The 14,141-nt window shown below is 37.8% G+C and overlaps 1 protein-coding gene across 4 annotated transcripts in view; it reads right to left on the reverse strand.

Annotated features, from left to right (window-relative positions):
* Positions 1-14,141, reverse strand: part of LOC112461835 (hemicentin-1-like) — a 205,526-nt gene that overhangs the window by 75,785 nt on the left and 115,600 nt on the right. The gene's annotated exons all lie outside the window — the stretch shown is intronic.

Here is a 14,141-nt window from a genome sequence, read left to right on the forward strand (position 1 = left end):
ACATAGGAATAATGTGGTCTCAACCCCAGAGCAATATACTTTTTTTTTGTGGGCCTGTGTTATATATAATGTATTCTATAATAAAATAATAATGCAATATATAGTGACAAAACTTTTTTAGTTTGACTGACATATTTTAAACTTTAATTTTGTAAATAACATTCCAAAATAGAAGTACAATTAGTTAATAGGAAAGTTAAAATAATAATTATAATAAAAGTAGTGTTTTTAAAAGTAGATATCTTATACATTATTCTTTGTAGAACAAAATGTGTTATGTTAACTAAAATATTTTTTTTTTAATGCTGCGTTCTAAATGTTCTAATATTCACTGCGAGTATTAAAAATCTATAGTTTACGTCACGTATGCAGGCAGACAAAAATGTCAGTACTAGCAACGTGAATGGAAGTAAAATACACTTACATATTATATAATCTTTATGCTATGATTATAAATATGTGATATTATAATACATTTCTTCTTCTTTTAGAGAGAAAGTATGACAACCCATTATCAACCCTTTTATTGCGAGAGTTGTAATCGATATCCATATATTGGCAAAGTATCGGTAGGAGAAGAGGATAGTGTTGACTTCATCTATCAATTTTGTGAAGAAAAGATTTGTTCCTAAGAACCACTACAATGTTATGTTATACTGCATATTTCATACTGGCCCTGACATAATTGGGCCACCCAAATCTCTAAACTATGGAGGACTATTTCATTTACCTTTCAGGAGCTCTGGATTAGGATCTTCGTGGGTATGTGTATATTTCCTGGTGTTATCTGTTATATATTGCCCTATATAGAATAATCGCAATCTAATTTACGCTACAAGATTTGTATTATTTGACACTTTTTGACTTGTCAATTCAGAGAAATGATAATGATATCGATATCTCAACATCTCCATGGCAATACAAAGAACCTTTGCAATGGCCTAATTTTATAGATTTTTTTGATCAGGCAAAGCTAGAAAATAATTATATTGGTATGTAGTATTTAAATTGATAAATAAGATATCGTTAGATAAGTTGGGTTGAGAAAAGAGTATAATTATATTTTCTATTTTGAAGATATCGAATCTCATGAAGCTGTATATCCAATCAGAGTCTCTTTATATGAAATATACAGGGTGTCCGAAAAATCGCCTACTCCACTTCGGGAGGTGATTCGGGACCCAAAAACAAGCAAAAAAGTTCATACAAACATATTTAATTTTAATTTTTTTTTTTAATTTTTAATTATTTGTAAATACGATTACATTATTTTTAAAAGAAATCAGTTGTTTTCACGGCTACTTGAAATCAGTTGTTTTCACGGCTATTCAAAATCAGTGGTTTCACGGCTACTTGAAATCAGTTGTTTTCACGCCTATTCAAAATCAGTAAGTAAATCACGGCTTTTCAATAAGTTTCAAATTATTATTTAACAACACCTTACTTTTAGGTTGTATCTAATCTTTCCGTATTCATCAATGGATCGTTTAAGTTTTAATGAATTAGCTGATATGCATCTTATGTATGGTCTTGCTCAAAGTAATGCTGCCGAGGCAAGAAGATTATACATCCAGTCTTTTCCAAATCGAGATGTACCGGGAATAGCGTCTTTTCGAAATGTAGACAAAAACTTGAGAGAATTTGGTAAATGTAATTTAAAAAAATTGAAAATAAAAATTTACGATTTTTGAACATAAAAGTGGCTATATATAACTCGGAAACGGCTCATTTCCGGACCTATGTTTGTATGAACTTTTTTGCTTGTTTTTGGGTCCCGAATCACCTCCCGAAGTGGAGTAGGCGATTTTTTGAACACTCTGTATAATCCTGGAAACGTAATTCAAATTTTGGCTCAAAATTCTAATAATCAGTGGCTTCAGTTGTGGAATGGATCGTCTCAGATTGTGTCCCCAACATTAAGATTATTTTCCCCACCCTCATCGCATCCATGTAACTTTAAAACTAAAATGCTCAGATTAGTATTTGAGAACAGCTCACCTAAATCTTACACAAAGCTAAATGCTGTGATGCTTATCGGTACATCAGATTTGATCCTTTCTAAAAATCCTAACGAGAGTTTAACTAATCTGTTAAAAAAATTTAACTGCATGTACTCTTTATACCGTGAGGCTGATAATTTAACAGCAGATTTGAAAAGTGCACACTTGGATATAATTTATCTGCAAGCAAATTTTCCTGAATCTTGCGTTATTTGTAAAAGGTATTATTATCGTCGACATTAGGTGAATTCAAATTCTTTTATTTTGTTAATAATAAAAATAAATTTGGGTCGACGTTATTTGCAGCAGTGTAAGAACTTTTCGAGACGTAATCCCTGGTCATGTGCAACCTCTTGGACAGATATACTGGCGTTGTCTTTTACCAAAAAATCATACGAATAGCACAGAATATGAAACTCTCTTCGGATGAATCCAAGGAGCTACTACGTTGCAGTTTGTCTGCGCTTCTTGTAAAGTATCCTAAGAAGTTTATTTCCTATAATAATATTTATTGTAATGTCATCTCATTTATTAAAGTTTTATATTTTATTTTTGCAGGATAAAGTACTATTAAACATATTTAAAAACTTAGATTTGACGACGCTACACCGTATAAAATATGTAGATAAACGCTTTAATAATGTAATACAGGACCGTGAACTCTATATGCGTTTGAACATGCGATGTGTATCTCATAGAGATATGCGCGATATGTTTTGTTACTTTACACTTAGATGTAAATATTTACAACAGTTAGATCTTACAGGAAGCGACTTTGATGTTATGAATTTCGTAAATTTTCTTGATAATTGCGGCAGGCGTTTAACGCACTTAAGATTAAGTGGCTGCAAATCTGTTAACAGTCAAGCCCTACTTAAAATTTCAAAGATATGCAAAAATTTAAAAGGTATGTATACATGTATATACATGTATACATGTATATACATGTATATACCCAGATAGCAAAGCGTGTCTGAAAAAAATCACGCAAACCTGTGATTGCTTTAATGATGCTGGCAACTTGCCGTACATTTGCTTCAATTGATTTATTCGAGTTTTTTAATGTTTGAAGCAACACCCAGGCAACATTGGATATATGTATTGCCAGCAATTTGTCGGCAAGAGAGTTGCATCAAATTTACTTCACGTTGCTAGCAATATGACAGCATTGTGTGATCTTATTATACGAATTATTACAGCAACATGACAGCAACAGCTCGAATTTTAAATCAGACGATTTTAGATCGCAGCGTAAATTGCCACCAAGTTGCTGCCAAGTTGCTATACAAAATTGTTATATCGTAAAGGCATCAACTTGCCGACAAATGCGGACTCAGTTGCCACAATTCTGATAGCAACACATACTATGTTGTCGGCAACATGCCAGCAACAATACAAACACGTTGCTACCTGGGTACATATATAGTATATAATGATTGTCAAGATTTTTTTTACTGGTAAATCGCATATGACCGATACATATTTTTTTTAGAATTGGATCTAAATGATTGTGATTGCATAGACAATAAAGAATTTTCGTGTCTCAAAAATCTAAATGGTTTGGAATATTTAGACCTTTCTGGTACACGTATAAAAGCTAAACGTCTTTGCAAAATACTGCGAAAGAATCAACGGATGCGTGAGTTACATTTACAGTCAACATATTTGGAGTATGTAAAGCTAGACGCCGGTGCAATAAAGTTGAAAAATTCGTGTCCAGACTTCGAAGGAATAAATTTACTGAATACATGTGATCTTACGTCGCAGAGTGTAAACGCCCTCGCTGACTGTAATAATTTACGAAAAGTGTATTTTAACTTGTAAGTGTGTACTTTTTAATTTTATTTTAAAATACATATTACCGTATTCTTTGTCGAAATTTGTGTGTTTGATTTTCTTGCGAGCATCTTGAAAAGTTACATTAATTTTTTTGTGATTGAAGTACTATAATAATTATATGATTTTTGTTACAGATTCGGATACTCAATCGCTGATAATAGCTTGGACAGATTATTTTTTTCCTGTCAACGCCTGGAAGTAGTTTCTTTGTGCTTTATTGTCCTCACTGATCACAAGTTGGAATTACTAGCGCAGTGCAAAAATTTAAAAAAGCAATATCTTTCTCGAGTGAAACTTGATATACCTGATAAATATTCCGTTATTTTCGAAAAATGCTCTAAACTACAAGAGTTTTATCCCATAAAATGTAACGTTAGTGATTGTTTAACTACTTTAACTAACAAATGGAAGGAAAAATATCCGCATGTGTCCGTTTACACATTCAACGAAGACAACGAAGACTGATAATATGAATTGTTTTTGTTTACCATTATGTAATATACAGGGTGGACCAAATAAAGCGTGACTTTCTCCAAAAATGTTGTTTCTAGAGAAAAATGTTTGAAACAAAAGATTGTTTTTTGAGTTTTTGATGCCAATATGTTAAAACGTCGAAAAACTGCGTTTAAAAAAATGTCCGTGCGTACGTGGGTGCGTGCGTGTACGGATTTAATGTCCGTGGTTGCTCTAACTTCCGCAAATTTTGAGATATCGGGCTCAATTTTTTTTTAATGTAGAGTATCATTAAAGGAAGGTTGGTATTGAATTTGGCGATAATCGGTAAAGTTCATTTTTTATAAAATTTTGAACTTTTTTATAAATGTTTGTGGTTGCTCTAACTTCCGCAAATTTTGAGATATCAAATTATTTCTAATTTTAATATATTTTTCAGTCTCTTCTACCCTTATTTCATATATAATTCCTTAAGATTTGGTTGATTATACCCAGCTTTATACGCGATCAAAGGTCCATATGCGAAGCCCATATATGGACCATATGTAGCCTGAACTCCCAAAGTCAATATCGATTTGACATTGCGTCAATTGTAAAAACCCCACTTGTGCTACTAAGCTGACCCTTTTTCAATTCATAAAAAGGTTAAATTTAAAATTTAAAAGTGTGCAAATGAGAAACTTGCACATTGCTTCCTCATTATTATACAGATCGCTACCATTGCTCCTATTTTATTTCGCTTGTAAAACTTCCTCTATAAGGAAGCCAAACTGATAAATACTAATAATTATGCATCAAATAAAATACAAGCTTTTTTTTGTCGTAGTTCTTTAACAATTGCCGTATACATATCAGTGTGTCAAACTTATTAGATGTTGAGACAGGAACACTCAGCCAGTAGTCCTTTATCCTTGTTTGTTTTGTAGGTCTTGTTGATTCTGTGGGACTATTCCTTAGCCTTTTCTTAGATGTAGTGTTCCAAGGTTGCTGATCACCAAGCTCCTTTTAGTTTGGAATTTGATTTCGCTGATGAACTGTGTTCACTTTATCACGCACTGAGAGCTCCTCACTGACCGAGTACAAGCAACTTTTTATTTTACCAGCTCCAATGGCTGCTACATTAGTAGGGGTTTTATTACTAAACAATAGTTGCCCCCCCCCCCCCAGAATCCTTGGGGCCTGCCTCCGAGAATGATAGATTGCCCGAGTCATTACTTGGATTACCACCTGAGGTAGTCTCCATCCATTGCGTTTTATCCATTGTTCAGTTTAATTGTTAATTTTGGTTTACCCCGTGTATTTTATTTCCTCGCTACCCTCCGGCAAGCCGGCGAGCATTCCTCAATCCGCCACCTAAGGAAGCGCCCGATGGGAATTAACTAACAACCCCACACGGGAACACGTATAGATAATATAAAAATACTTTAATGTGAAAAAATATTGATTATATAAATTCTTTTTAAAGCAAAAAACATATTTAAGTATTTAATACAATACTAATAAAATATACTTTAATTAATGTCGCAGTAACTGAAGCAATTAGGCGAAAAATCATAGATAAATTATTAAAATACTCTAATGTAGTATTCAATAACATTACCAATTACATACATAGAAATTAAAATAAAATAATATATATAGTTTATTTTATTATCACAATACTCATAGCATATTATATTTTTACGCATATTTAAACTTTATGTATATAGTTTTAGAACGTCTTTCGACGTTGTCCGATGCCTAGCTTTCGCTTCTAGACTTTTTCGTAATTTTTTCGGTTTTTCTGCGAGATAGAGAACTAGCCTATCGTCGCAACCTCCAACCTGGGGGACCATTCTGGACCAACTGCTTAACGTCTCTTCCGAAAGACGGAGTCCAGTCTTCTCCGCACGAAAACTGTCTTCTTGTGCGCGAGAGAGTGCGCAGCTTTTTTCGGAAAATGAATTCCATGCTACATGGCTTTAGTGGACTTGAACCTGGTTCTACAAATTACGAGTCTGGCGCTCTACCACTAGACCACACTGCTCCCTTATATTTAAACTTTTACTTACAACTTAAGATCACAGGGCATATATGTCAAGAATTAAAAATAAAGATTTTAATTGCTATATACTTAGCTGCTGTGAGGAGCTATAATACTGAATGCACTCACTAAATGCACATACATGATTGTACTTTATTGCTTATATTAACTATTAATTTCGTTTCTTGAAATCTCCAAGCAGGAAACTTACCACTTTGGAATGGAGAACTGTGCAATATTTTAATTTTATTCGTCGTTTGATATCGCTGAAGATGGCTCGATCTATGAGCTGAAACGTTCGATTATAATTCATTTGGAATGGATTTGGAATAAATCAGTGATTCTGATCATCTACGCACAGACAACTGCGTTTGACTCTCATAGCCATCCTATTACGAATTATAACTATTAATGTTATTATATAAATCAGATAAGTGTAGCAGTTCAAATAAAAAGATTTCTTTTCAAACGATGTCTTGTTTTATTTTTAAATCTATTTATTATAAATTAATATAAAAATTAATTATTTTTTATTAAATTTTGTTTTAAATAGCGTTAGAAATAAATAGTTAGAGTTTTTACAAGATCTTTTTATGGAAAAAGATTGAAGCTAATAGCGTAAAATTATTTTGATGATTAATAAAAATTGCGTCTTCAATTTTATTTGCAAATGCGATTAAATATAACAAACCTTCTGTGGCAATTTAATCTGCTATCAGAGCAACTTAACGGAGCAACGTTTCCTGCGCTTTACTTAGCAGTCAAAAATCACCAACTGCAAAAACACGCCAATCGGATTCTGGTTTAGCCCCGGGAAGTGTCGGGAGATTTATTGTTACGCCATTGCGGCTACAGAGAGTGGCTGGACCGTGTTGAAGGACCAAATACGTAAAGAGGATCAGCGGCTATACCCAGGAGATCTCCGTCCGGGGCCGCGCGACCTCTGATCTGAAGTTGTGACACATTTGTACGTGACGCGAACCGACAATAGCGGATGGTGGCTCAGTTAGCGCGTGTCGTGCCTTCGCTACTCTAAATCAGAACTGATGCGCGAAAGCTGTCGGAAACGTTGCGCGCGTGTCTTGCAGTCTCGAGTCGAGATAGGACCTCATTTCCACTTCGATCACCTCCTCTATGTATAAATAACGCGAGCATTGTCTTGAAAGTGTTTAAAGCACCCGAGAATGAAGGTGCAGTGACGCGTTTCGCGCGAGAGCCGCGAGATAAGAAGAAAAGATCTGATTTCGCTTCGGCGAAATTATGCGGAATCGATAAAAGAAGACAATCCGTTTAAAACGAGCGCTGATTTATTCACAATTCACTCGCGTTCGCCCATTTTTTTTTTTTCGAGAGAGATACCTCATCGTCACGTATATCTCCCGCCTTAACTTGCAAAACTTCACTTCAACTCCGCTCTATCTCCCACTCTCTCCCTCCATTATTCTCATTATGTCTTCAAGAACTTTTTGTCAGCAATACCGTGAAACTTATCGGATGCACCGTTTAATACCCTTAAGCGACTTAACTTGACAGTATGAAATAAATGCGCATCTCTTCTCGCAAATCTCTCCTCTCTCTTTAACTTTTTCCCAGAAGTCTATTTTATTTATATCTTCATTTCAAGTTCGGAAGTCAGATCAGCGACTGCAGGTTACGTGTTCACTTACACTGTTAAATATTATAAAGGGTGAAATTTAAACCAATACTTGATTCCAACACGCATGGTAGTTAAAAACAGCAAAACGTTATAACTCAAGTAACTTGAGTTATAACGTTTTGCTGTTTTTAACTACCATGCGTGTTGGAATTTATTATTTTAATACAAAACAAGATTATTTTAACTTTATTAGTTAAATTAAGTTTAGTTTAATTAACGAAAATTAATTTATATATTTAATACTTGACACACTATCAACTTGTGCTCTTTATATTTTTGATCCTCATTTTGTAATCTCGTCAAAAATTCTAATATTTGCGTTACTTCCTTTTTCACATCTACCTTTTGAGAAGGCATTCTGAAGATGCAATAAACATTATTCCATTCTACTCGATTCTATTTCATTCGTTTTCACGTTATTTCTCGACTCACGATTTTATATCGCGCGGCTAATTTCCGACGTGATAACTCCTGAGTATCGGATGATATCCCAACTAGATACGCTACTGAATTATCGCCCGGAATATTGGCATCAATACGAGAAACAAGCGTGCGAGTTTGCCGGTCGGCGCGTATTCGCAAAGCAGACAGAATATCGGCCGCGTAATTTCAATCTCCGCAATTTGCAGTTGCGCACGTACACGTGTGGATGTGCGTCTATCTATACACACGCGCGCGCGCGCGTGTGTATCGGTGTGGGCGGCACAAACGAACCGGGCGGTGTGCGGTTTCATCCGCGTTTGCGTGGTCGGCGCGGAAAGAATTCGGTCGTGCAGTTTCGACCCCCTGGGGATGCGGCCGGCCAGTCGAGTCGGCCGGAGTTGCATGCATGCGTATACATGCGTACACATATACGTACACATAGGCATGTACTGTCCGCAACGTATGAAGTTTGCCGGTGCAATTTCCGCCCCGCCGCCCGCCGCGGCGCGGCAAAGAATAATGTCCCCTTCCGCGTCGCGCCGCGCCGCGCCGGGAAGAAGCGACGGCCCGACACCGCAGCGAATTAGTCGTAACGAATGTTCCGCGACAAAATAGTCGGCCGCAAATCCTGCCGGTGAAACGGGGCCACTTTTTGCCCCGCGTAGAATCCGCCCCTTTGTTTAAGCAATTACAACTTTATTTAAAGCGCGGCTCCGCGACTGCCCGTTCTTTATCGCTAAGTTTCTCTGACAATAGTGTCGCCCGGCATCCTTATTGCTGGCGTTATTATTTGTGCCATGCGCTTCCATTATCCTAGCAGCCACGAGTATACCAGGATGGAGTCTTAGTTTTTTCGCGTTTCCTTCCATTTATGAATTTTCTACCCGTACTCGGGGGCAGAATCCCGGAAGACTCGACGTCTACGAAACTCAGCAAGGAACGTATTTTCCTAGACGTTAACGTTTATTGTATCGGAAAGTTCCTCGAGGTATGCAGTCCGTTTTAATGAATTGTAATTAGCAAACAATCGATCGTCTCGCTTTAAAATACACAATATTTTGCGTACTGGATGCATTTTGAAAATTCTAAATTTGTTCAGATTTGCGAGAGTGAATATCTTAACAAGTTGCCGTCACATATACCGGTTTACCGGTGTCTAGATAAAGAAATGGAATCGTCTTTATCTTATCTAGATGAAAAAAATGCAAAGTATATTCATCTTCATCTTACAATAAGATAAATTTACGGATTTTTATCTTAGCTTCATCTCAGATTATTTTGAAATCATCTACGGAAGATATTGCACATGTCATATGCAATTCGGCCGTAGAGCCGAGAATCGATACGAATCTCGACGATCGCTTACGAACGCCCGGAGGTCATTCTTTACTTTGCAGCCGGTGCAACCGACACATTCGCAGGTGCGGAACGCCGCGCCGGTCGTGTATGTAGGACCATGGTGCACGTCCCAGAAGACCACTACCGGGTGGCCGACCAGGCTAATAATGACATAATGCGGTCGCGCGTGCAGAGGGTGCGCCGCCTATAGAGAGCCGAACGCTGTAATTAATATTAAGTATCCAAGTCCGAGATAGGTATTGCGTGTCCATATACGTCTATAGCGGGCCTTGGCGAATATGCGGATGTATGGGCACTCCAGGGGCGCGGACAAATAAGACTGTAATGGCCCTTAACGAGATACGATCGGAACGTTCATGCGGGGGATGTTTCAGGGTGCGGAATGCGCCTGACGTGCGCGCAACGAGAGCGTATGTGTGCGTATGTGACGGTCATCCGTGCAGCCGATTCGCGGATTATTCACGTACGTGTACATACGTAATCTCGTATACGTATGTACGTACGTATGCTGCATGTTTAACGGCCTGGTCACGCGCATGGATATTAATTCGGTTAAATCGCGGCGATAACCTCGGCAGCGATGGTACGTCGACGTACTTTTATCGATTAATTGATAATGGCTCATATAATATACGAATGCGTTGACGTGTCTGCGAAGCGACAAAGACGGTCGTCGGAAATCCATAATTAATTAGCGCGCCACATTGAAAGGCTGCCCGTTTGTTGGTCGTATCTGATATCATTTATAAGCACGATAATTAATACTGGCATCAGATTGGATCGTTGCATATAAAATGTTTTCGAAAGTGTCAGTGTTTCGCTTTTGCAAAATAAATTGAACATATAAAATTCTATATATAATAAATAAAATTTGCTAATAATCGAATATTACATATTTTAATCACGTTAAAATAATTCCGCTGTAAACGCGTGCTTCAATTCTCGCAAAATGTTTTTGCAGTTTTTCGAATTGTAATAAATATGTAGCGCAAACGGTTGCAAAATTCAACTCTCCGCTACTCGTATAATTATATAATACCATTATTTCGCGAAATCATATACAATGAAATAAATTACGGAAGGCTGTTACGGCGGGACGTACCATTGAAAATAATCAAAATAAATCTTAAGCCCCGGCATAATCGTTATTTTAATACTACTCTTTGCGCTCGAGGGATGAAGTTCTCTTTCCGTCGCGCGCTCACATACATAGGCAGGCACTCGCGTGGTCGCATTATTGAGCACTTCGACACGAGCGAAGAAAGCTCATCCGTGTCGACGGGTGCTTTTAGAAAACCATTAAACAGGCGTCGGCCTCGTGGCACTGGGCTTTTTCGCAGTGATTTCACATGATTAAATCAACGAGCTGAAAAACACCACCAAAGAAACGTTTCATATTAGCATAAAAGTTAGATCTGATAGTGCATTACAATTGAGAAAAACTCGAGTAATATGAAAATTTAAAATCACTGCGTGGATTATATTCGAGATTAATCGAGATATTAGCAATAACTACAAAATTGTTGGTTAGATTAGATTAGGGTTAGGTCAGGTTAGATTAATTTATTTAGCATTTGCTAAAATTACATTAAAATATTATTTCTCGCGAATAATTTTATACCTTAAACAAGAATATATATTTTCGCTGCTAACGTTAAACGGTCGAGTGCCAGACGCAATGTTTGGGTTGAACAAAGAAAAATTCCGGCGAAATGGACCTGCGGATATTTATTCAAGCCGCGTTGCTCGGTCGTGCCGGTCTGTACTCTCGGTTCGTCGCCGAGGTGTGAGATAAAAATATATGACATTAACGCACGCCACGTCCCCGTCAACTTTTAGCATTATTCCAACGGGTTCCGCGGGTCGTCCTCTTCGTCGTCATTCCCTCGCATTACGCAGTTATCCTGTGCAACATCGTCAGGAATCGCGCAAATGTGCAACATTTGCTAAAATTGCGCGCGCGCAAGCATCAACATTATACACACAGCAGCTTTTACACGTGGTGAATCACGCGGTCGTGGATGGTCGCGCTGGGGTATGCACGTGTGCACTGCACGTGCGGCTGCTGGTGGTGGTTCACAGGGGAAATCCCTTACGACGTGCCTTCATTTTATTTTTCGAGGTAAACGCTCGCCCGCGGATTTACCGCGTAAACCCGAGTACGTTTTCTTCTCTCTCCTTTGCGCGCACGACGCGGTCCTTTGTTCATCCCCGTATTATTCGTCGTGAAGAACTGAACGCGTGCGAAAAAATTCGATATAAAGGAGAACGCGGTACGTTACGAAACTATTTACGGTCATATTTGTATCCAAAATAAATATATCGTAAAAATAAATATGCCGCAAAAATAAATATTCGTAATTTACTATTATGATGTGAAATGCAGTGTGTATATTAGTTGCTTTCCATTTACATCAAAACTCAGATAATTCTCACTTGTGACGTCATTCTGTCTTTATTATTCATTAATTGCCAAAAAGGATAGAACGACCTCACAAGTGAGAATTATCTGAGTTTTGATGTAAATGGAAAGCACCTATTATATTATAAGATTCTTAGTGGGTGACAATAAGAAATTTGAATTGTAGAAAGGGTACAGTTAAATAGTTTACTACAACAAAATATATTATTACATCTATCTATAAATTATTAATTTTGCGTATAGAATCCAAATTGAAAGTGTGAATGATAGAAAATCAAATTGTTTCAGAAAATTCCATAGACCTAGGATAAATCTATGGAAAATTCTGTAGTTGAATGAGGAAAATGTGTCTTCTATCTGATTACACCTCTTCAATATATACACAGTTTTTAAGTTCTTGACGCAACGGCTATTAAATGACCGAAGCTGCCGTACGAACTCGCGATAAACTGATCTCGCACTTACATCCGGCGCATCGGATGCATTTGTCGGCGCAATGTATGCGAGAATTGAGTGCGGCAGGCACTCGTCGTCCGAGGCGGCAGCAACGGTGAGCTTTTGCCACCCCTTTTCTACTTTATTTGCTTGCACTGCTTTGCAGCCACGGCGCCCGCGCCACACCGAGGCGGCAGCGACGGCGGCGGAGGTGACGGAGGCGGGAATGCGGGGTGATATTTTTCACAGAGAGCCCGGTGTGCCTTCAACTGTTATTTCAACGAAAATTTGCCAACGGCTCGCCATTGTCCCCGGTTAGTGCGGCGCTTTTGCCCCGCCTTCCACATATTGTGCGACAATTTTTTTCTCCCCGTCCTCCCTGACACACCGGGCTACGCGTCGTTGCCAACGTATACGAATATGTACGTCACGATTTTTATGCTTTTGGCCCCGGCCAACCAACGGCGGATATACTTAAGGTCCGGCCGATTGACTTGCGATCGATGAACGACGAGCGAAAAAAAGAAAAAAAGAAAGAAAAAAAAATACAGTCACGCGGCGCGGCACCCGAAGGACCATCGCCACGAGATTCCGCCGAGAAGCTGACTACCGGCGAAGTGAATTTTTGTTTCCCTGCTCTTTTTAGCGATTACGCCGAGTGGAGCGGAGTGGAACTCTGCACACCGGAATGCAGTTACTCGCGAAAATCGGGTTTATCGGAAGTCGTTGGACCTTGCTTTGCGCGCGCGCGACTTGTGCTCCCGCGAGGCCTGCATTACAAGGAACGAGAAGTAACGCGGAAGGGAAGAAGCTATAAAGTGCTTAAACTTCACCGAAACTACAGATTTCGATAAAGAACATCCAATACGTTTATTGTTATTTGACAAATAAAAGCGGGGAATGTGAACTTGTCCAACTTAAATCAATTTCCAATTTCGAACGATATATGTGCAATGTGGTAAATCAAATGAAATTTCATAAAAGTAAGGAACCTATCGTGGATTATTGCTTGCTGTTTATAAAACAAAAGATAAAATACGAATATCAAAAATCGATGTCCACGCAATTAATGTTTTCGAAGCTTCCTATGTGTGACACATCGTAAGGCGCTTTGTGAAAGGAACGAAGAAATGTACACAGGCTTAAATAGTAACTTGAAAGTTTAACTTTAACATTTATTGGCGTCTTTAAACTGACAATGAAGTTTGCTCATGGGCAGTGCACACAAAAACACACACAGAAAAATTAAATATTAAGTTATTTTAAAACCAAATTCCCCCATGTGTTTAACTTCGTATTTAACTTACCGCGACCTAATTAACTAGAAAACTAGTTCCGTGAAGTGGGCACCCGACTTTAACAAAATGAATTTTTAAAAAAAGGAAATTGTAGCATTTTCTTTGTAGTTGTTTGTAGTAACAATAATTTCGTTTGTAGTTTTACCGATTTTGCAAAAACAAAGATTTTAAAAAATCACTCTTGTCTAAAATTGAGATATTTGAAATTCGCTTGCGCCATGTGTTTTAGAAT

The sequence above is a fragment of the Temnothorax curvispinosus genome, unplaced genomic scaffold, assembly GCF_003070985.1.
Source record: "Temnothorax curvispinosus isolate PA1 unplaced genomic scaffold, ASM307098v1 QBEX01011856.1, whole genome shotgun sequence".
Lineage (NCBI taxonomy): Eukaryota > Metazoa > Arthropoda > Insecta > Hymenoptera > Formicidae > Temnothorax > Temnothorax curvispinosus.